The sequence below is a fragment of the Syngnathus typhle genome, unplaced genomic scaffold, assembly GCF_033458585.1.
Source record: "Syngnathus typhle isolate RoL2023-S1 ecotype Sweden unplaced genomic scaffold, RoL_Styp_1.0 HiC_scaffold_39, whole genome shotgun sequence".
NCBI classification, from domain to species: domain Eukaryota; kingdom Metazoa; phylum Chordata; class Actinopteri; order Syngnathiformes; family Syngnathidae; genus Syngnathus; species Syngnathus typhle.
In genome coordinates, this window is record NW_026871945.1 from 807,042 (window position 1) to 815,024 (window position 7,983).

Genomic DNA, 7,983 nt, shown 5'->3' on the forward strand with positions numbered 1-7,983 from the left:
TGAATTGGACTGTCCTTACACCTGTTTATGGACCCCATGGAGGCTATTTTGTGTGTTTTGGGGTGTTCTTTGATATTGAGGGGTGCTGGTTGGCCGCTGTTACTTTTTTTCCTTTGCTTTGATGGCTTTTATCTTTCGCACTTACTGGCTTTCTTTGTGGCGCTGTTGTGTGGCAGCCTTATGAGAGCCTATTGAGTTGCGCTCATGCCTTCTGTGTCTTTTGTATACCCGCTCTGTGGTATGGATTCTGATTGGGCCTGAATTTCCCCACCCCCGGGATCAATAAATGTTCAATCAATCAATCAATCAATCAATCAATCAATCAATCAATCAATCAATCAATCAATCAATCAATCAATCATCTTAGTCAATGTTGGCATGGTGTGATTGTGAGCACTCTGAATCTAGCAATCCAAGTTCAAGTCTTGGTGGAACTTCCAATTTGTAGTCATTTACATGAAACAATTGGAAATTCCAATTCAGTACTTTGTGGACAGCCCTATGAGTGTGTCAGCCCTGCCTCCACTACTTCTGTCAATTTCGTAAAATGGGGACCTTAGTTAGTGCATTGTGCTAAGAAAAATTATGCTCCTCCGTCTGTCACTGCCAGGGTTCTATGGTGTAATGGTGAGCACTCTGGACTCTGAATCCAGTGATCTGAGTTCAAGTCTCGGTGGGACCTCAAATAATTTGTCATTTAGCTGGGAAAAATTTGCGAAATGGTGATAGCTTGTGTGCTGCCCCATGAAATTGTATGCTTCCCTTCACCTGAGGGTTCCATGAGCGCTCTACACTCTGAATCCAGTGATCAAAGTTTTAGTCCCGGTTGGACCTCAAATCTTTGGTCATATACATATACGTCGTATGCAAAGGTTTGGGCGCCCCAATCAATTTCAACATTTTCTTTATAAATCCTTGGCTGTTCGCATCAGCAATTTCAGTTAAATATATCATATAGCAGACAGACACAGTGATATTTGAGAAGTGAAATGAAGTTTATTGGAGTTAACGATTTGTCAAGAAGAATGGTCCAATATTCCTTCAACCAAAATCCACACTCTCATTGGAAGCTTTCGGAAGTGTTTAGAGCAGTGGTTCCTTGTTGGAGGTACCGAATCCCACCAGTTTCAGATGCGCAATCACCGAACCCCTCGTTAGTGAAAAAATGTTATATATTTTTTTCAAATTCAAGACATAGATGTTTTTTACTGGCACACAAAATGAGCCGTGCATGAACATCACCTTGTTCAAAGAATAAAACCAACATAATGCATGAATTCACGTCAAATGACATACCAGCAAATCAGTGTGACTTCTGCTGTTGCCTTTACGAGATCAGTTCAGATATGCGTTATCACAAATTGATAAATCAGGTGTGTTCGGACCTCCCCAGTAGAGGCTCTGCTGAACCTCTGAGACCGACTCACCGAACCCCTAGTTTGACCGATTAAAGGTTCAGGACCCCTGGTTTATAGGCTGTTATTTCTGCAAAAGGAGGATCTACTAAATATTGATGTCATTTTTCTCTTGGGGTGCCCAAATGTATGCACCTGCCTACTTTTGTTGAAATAATGATTCCACACTGTCTGCAAATCCTATAAACTTCATTTCACTCAAATATCACTGTTTACCACCGCCGCCATCCACCGTGCTTGGATTCGGGCCATCTGATTGGTTCCTTTCGGTTCGTTTCTTGGTTCGGTTCAAATCCGGGTTATGGCATAATCAAATTACCTTGTTGAATTTGTCTGCTGGTCACTTTTGCTAAACAGCCTTCCTTTGGACAATGACAGTTTTCCACACAAGTTTACAGTCAATACAGTGTTGTAGGGCGAGTGGCGCAATGGTTAACACATGATGGCAGATTTAAGTGATGTTTTATGTATGATGAGAAACAAAATAGCAGACGGAAGAGACCCAAGGTCAATTAACTCAAGCCGTTTCATTGCAATTGATAGCCCATATGACATGCACCTCAGATTAAATGGGGCTAGTTCAGGGGTCGTCAACCCACGGCTCCAGAGCCTCATGCAGCTCTTTAGCACAATCCTAGCTGCTCCCTGTAGCTCTTGCAAAAATGCGTGAAAATGGAAAAAGCTGTTTTTTTTATATATATGTTTTTAGATGGTAATCATGACACAAACATTCTTATTCTGTAGAAAATGTATGTAGTTGTGAATATATTAAAAATACTGAATTTTAGAATGGCGCAAAATTGCGTCATAGCAAGCGACACAGCACAGGCGAGTTGTAAACAAACAGGTGTTTGAGTGACGGGCCATGGATTCTAAAGGCAAAAAGAGAAAGATTGCTGATAAGAACAGAGGGTTTAAGAAAGAATGGACTCAACTATTTGCTTTCATTACCAATGCTGAAGGATTGCCTGAATGTTGGATTTGCAATGAGAAGTTGTCAAATATAACAAAAAGAGCAATTTGGAGTGACATTTTCAGCTAAAGCATGCTAAATTTGCTGCCGATCACCCAGTTGGAACTGAGAGGAAAGGTGCAATTTGAGGAACGAATAAACAGTTTCAAGAAATAGATTGCATCTCCAAACTCTACGACTGCTGCAAGTTTTGTTGCAGCCCGGGAGATAATAAAGCGCGGAAAACCATTCACCGATGGCCGATGAAGGACTCATTCGTTAAAATATCAGTGCCTATTTTCGGACTTCAAAAACAAAACCAAGATCATTCCAAAAATTAAAGACCTGCCTCTCTCAGCAAAATCAGTGAACGAAATGGTAATTCGAATGGCAAACAATATTACCAATCAGCAAATCATGGATTCTGGATTATCGATATGGCTTTCTTCCACCGGGAACGGTCCATGGCCATCTCGTGGTTGATGCCGAGTGCCTTCATGTCGGCTGCCACGGTCGTCTGCCAGGTCTTTTTAGGTCGGCCACTGGGTCTTGTTCCCTCTACGTTATACGACATAACTTTCTTCACCCAGTCGTTCTCGTCCTTCCTCACTACATGTCTACCGCCGCCTCGTGGAAGCCAGGCCTAAAAAAAGATAGGAATGCCTGAGGGAGTTTCACCAAGATGAATTAGGAAAAACTTTATGAAATAAAGTTGATATTAAAATATAGGTGGACGTAATGTCTGGAAGCTTGTGTTTAACAGAAGGCTGTTTGGCAACAGTGAACAACGGACACATTCAGCAAGGTAATCTAATTACGCCATGACCCAGATTCGTTCCGGGGATGCTGTTTTAGGGTCTTTTCCTTAGGATCTTCAGCCAGGACACCCAGGCTGTCAGGGTTTTCCAGATTATCTTGATCGTATGATTATGTTGGCAGACCATGAAAGAATGTTGATGTTAAAATGTTGGTGGAATTATCTAACTGCGCAGATCCGATAATCCCAAAGATTTTGGGTGAGACAAAATTGAAAAAACGTTTTTCTTTGTTGACAGTGTCACTTCTTTTGTGGCTTACCTCTTCTGGGTTTCACATCTAAAGTATCGTATTATATTACCTTGCGGCTTATACCACACCGTACATACGATACCATGTCGCCCATACAACTCATGCATGAGATGTGGTGGCTGAGATATTCAGGCGATGTGTTGCTACCCCATTGTTCTCTCCACTCATCATTTCATATCACATCCTCGCCAGATTTTCATTATCTTCACATCCAAAGTATCTTGGCACAACGTACATAATGTGATGTGTCAACACAAGTTGTCCACGACGAGGTGGCCGAGAGTTCAAGGCGATGGATTGATAATCCGCTGTGCTCTGCACACATGGATTCCCATCCTCGTCGAAGGGTGGTTTTAAATCTGTAATCTGTCTTGTATTTGACTCAACATAGTAATGTTCGTACACTTTGGCGGCTCGGTGGTACACTGGTTAGCACGTCCGCTTCACAGTTTGGAAAGTGCAGGTTTGATTCCACCAACGGCTGTTGCATGTTGTTGATGATGTCTGTTCATGGGTCAGGAAAACTAAGATGTGGAGTAACGGTTGGTTCTTTATTGGCAAGATCTTGGGTTGTTTAATGGCGGTCAATGCAAATGGCACTTCAGCAGATGTAACAACACCCCCCATCTCCAGGTCAGAAGGTTTTATACTGTCCGGAAAAGGTGGGAAAGCTTCACCTGACCATTTGATATCTACGTGTATTGGAGAGTCACTGCCCTGTGTGTGTGTGTGTTTGTTCCATCAGCACAGGGCGTGTGATGCGTCAGTGCAGTAGTGTTGGAGTCGTAGTGCCTGTAGTTTGTGCATGCTGCATGCTGCCTCTGCTTGCCACTTTTCTGCTTTCAGCTACCGCCACCGGCTAGCCCTCTGTTTCCGGGAGTGAAAAGAGGAGCGGAGTGTATAAGCCTCCTCAACCGGTACACAGCCTCTCCATTGCCAAGACTTGCACACGCCTCCTCGTGGCCACACACGGCAACTGGCACCTTGTGGTCCCAGGCTAAGTTGTGCAGGATCTCGGAGCAGCAGTGGGCCCCAGAGATGTGGCATGTAGGCCCACCGGTGTGTGGACACGCCCTACTGCCCATCAACCACTGTGGGTAAACAGCTCCAGCTATAGCTAAATAGTGAAGACCTCAACGGTGGACCAGGCGGAGGATGATGGCTGACCTAAGGGGTGGCGTCACAACAGCTGGGAAGGCGGATGAAGGCTGCAGCAGAAGAGGGTCACCAGTCGTCTTGGTCTCCTTGCCACTGGACCCCGATCTGTCAAGGACAGTGTGGTGACTGTCGGTGCACCAGTCTCCTCACTCTAAACAAAGTCACGCACAGGCGTCTTTTTCAGGGAATCCACCTTACATCCCGGATTAAAGTCCTGTGGCGACCAGTACACCGTGTTCCAAATTATTATGCAAGTGACATTTATCTCAGATTTTCCTAAATAGTCGATGCAAAATGAGTCAGCATAATTTTCAAGTCATCAACCATTATTTTGATGAATTCTAATTTTATTGAACAAACCTCCGAATGATCACAGAATTTTTAAAAAATAAAAAACTTAAAATGCACTGTTCCACATTATTACGCACAACAGAGTTTTATAACATTTTATAGGTTTTTATGAACTGAAATGCCCATCTTAAGAATTTACAGCATTAGGAGGTCATATTTACTGAAATCAAAAGCTATTTCAAAGAAAAGACAAACAAGTTACATTTTAACATAGGACCCTTTATTTCAATAAAAAACAAAGTTACATTTTAACATAGGACCCTTTGTTCAACAGCAGCTTCACGATTCTTCCATCCACTGAACTTGTGAGTTTTTGTACAGTTTCTGGTTGAATTTCTTGGCAGGATCTAAGAATAGCCTGCCAGAGCTGCTCTTTGGAATTGAACTGCCTCCCACCTTCGTAGATTTTCTGCTTGACGATGCTCCACAAGTTTTCAATAGGATTGAGGTCAGGGGAGCATGGGGGCCACACCATCAGTTTCTCTCCCTTTATTCCCATAGATGCCAAAGACGTTGACGTATTTCTTGCAGCATGAGATGGTGCATTGTCATGCATGAAGATGATCTTTTGACGGAAAGCACGGTTCTTCCTGTTGTACCATGGACAGAAGTGTTGAGTCAGAAATTCCACGTAGTTAACAGACGTAATTTTGACGCCTTCAGGGACCCTAAAGGGGCCAAGCAGCTCTCTCCCCATGATTCCGGCCCAAAACATCACTCCGCCACCTCCCTGCTGACGCCGCAGCCTTGTTGGGCTATCGTGGCCGTCCACCAACCATCCACGACTCCATCCATCTGTAAAGTCAAGTCAAATCAAGTTTATTTGTATAGCCCTAAATCACAAGCAGTCTCAAAGGGCTTCACATAGACAGAAATTGACAATTATTCTCAAAGCATCCCCTGAGCTCTCAAAAGTGCAAGGAAAAACTTAAAAAACCCTACCTGGCCCATCCAAGGTTGCACGGCACTCGTCGGTGAACAGGACTGTCTGAAAATTTGTCTTCATGTAAGTCTGGGCCCACTGCAGCCGTTTCTGCTTGTTCGCGTTGTTCAGGGGTGGCCGAATGGAGGGTTTCCGCACAACTGCAAGCCTCTGGAGGATCCTGCACCTCGTCGTTCGTGGGACTTCACTGGCACCAGCAGCGTCGAATATTTGTTTGCTCGTCTTTAGTGGCATGCTTGCAGCCGCCCTCTTGATTCGATTTGTTTGTCTTGCAGAAACCTTCCTTGTCGTGCCTTTGTCTGCACGAACGCGCGTTTGCTCCGAATCAGCGACGAATTTCTTCAAAGTTCGATGGTCGCGCTTAAGCTTTCGTGCAATATCGAATGTCTGCATACCTTGTCCAAGGCATCGAACGATTTCACGCTTCTCGACAGCAGAGAGATCCTTTTTCCTCCCCATGGTTGAACGAAATGGCCGAACGCTTAAAAACGCGGAACTTAAATAGACTTGTTAATTACTACAATTGCGCTCACCTGGCAGACTACCATGGACTGTACCATGACTGAGGGTGATTTCAGTACTTGAAAAACAAAAAATGTAATCTTTATGACACTTAAATACATTTTGCATAATAATTTGGAACACGGGACCGTGTTCCAAATTATTATGCAAAGGATATTTATCTCAGATTTTCCTAAATAGCTTCCTTGAAATGTTACCCGGCTTTTGAGCTCTCCTGCCCGGCGTGGGTTTGCGTCAGCGCCCGGTAACATTATGGAAGCTAAAAGAAAGAAAAAAGAAACAAATCTAAGTGCGATTGCTGGTGTCTAAATACATTTTGCATAATAATTTGGAACACGGGACCGTGTTCCAAATTATTATGCAAGTGATATTTATCTCAGATTTTCCTAAATAGCTTTACTCGTCGTGCCGACCGGAGGGAGGCCACTCCCCGCCGCAGCTGAACAGTCATCCCGGCCTAGTGGAGGTCTGCGCAGGGGGGGTCTTCCTTGAAATCTTAGCCGCCTTCCGAGCTCTCCTGCCGGGCGTGGGTTTGCGTCAGCGGCCGGTGTCATTTACTCGTCGTGCCGACCGGAGGGAGGCCACTCCCCGCCGCAGCTGAACAGTCATCCCGGCCTAGTGGAGGTCTGCGCAGGGGGGGTCTTCCTTGAAATCTTAGCCGCCTTCCGAGCTCTCCTGCCGGGCGTGGGTTTGCGTCAGCGGCCGGTGTCATTTACTCGTCGTGCCGACCGGAGGGAGGCCACTCCCCGCTACAGCTGAACAGTCATCCCGGCCTAGTGGAGGTCTGCGCAGGGGGGGTCTTCCTTGAAATCTTAGCCGCCTTCCGAGCTCTCCTGCCGGGCGTGGGTTTGCGTCAGCGGCCGGTGTCATTTACTCGTCGTGCCGACCGGAGGGAGGCCACTCCCCGCCACAGCTGAACAGTCATCCCGGCCTAGTGGAGGTCTGCGCAGGGGGGGTCTTCCTTGAAATCTTAGCCGCCTTCCGAGCTCTCCTGCCGGGCGTGGGTTTGCGTCAGCGGCCGGTGTCATTTACTCGTCGTGCCGACCGGAGGGAGGCCACTCCCCGCCGCAGCTGAACAGTCATCCCGGCCTAGTGGAGGTCTGCGCAGGGGGGGTCTTCCTTGAAATCTTAGCCGCCTTCCGAGCTCTCCTGCCGGGCGTGGGTTTGCGTCAGCGGCCGGTGTCATTTACTCGTCGTGCCGACCGGAGGGAGGCCACTCCCCGCCGCAGCTGAACAGTCATCCCGGCCTAGTGGAGGTCTGCGCAGGGGGGGTCTTCCTTGAAATCTTAGCCGCCTTCCGAGCTCTCCTGCCGGGCGTGGGTTTGCGTCAGCGGCCGGTGTCATTTACTCGTCGTGCCGACCGGAGGGAGGCCACTCCCCGCCGCAGCTGAACAGTCATCCCGGCCTAGTGGAGGTCTGCGCAGGGGGGGTCTTCCTTGAAATCTTAGCCGCCTTCCGAGCTCTCCTGCCGGGCGTGGGTTTGCGTCAGCGGCCGGTGTCATTTACTCGTCGTGCCGACCGGAGGGAGGCCACTCCCCGCCGCAGCTGAACAGTCATCCCGGCCTAGTGGAGGT

At 46.9% G+C, this 7,983-nt stretch overlaps 1 non-coding gene across 1 annotated transcript; it reads left to right on the forward strand.

Annotated features, from left to right (window-relative positions):
* Positions 1-610: 610 nt before the first annotated feature.
* On the forward strand, positions 611-682 carry trnaq-cug (transfer RNA glutamine (anticodon CUG)). Its single transcript has one exon. It is a non-coding gene; the product is annotated as a tRNA-Gln (tRNA).
* The last annotated feature ends 7,301 nt before the right edge of the window (positions 683-7,983 follow it).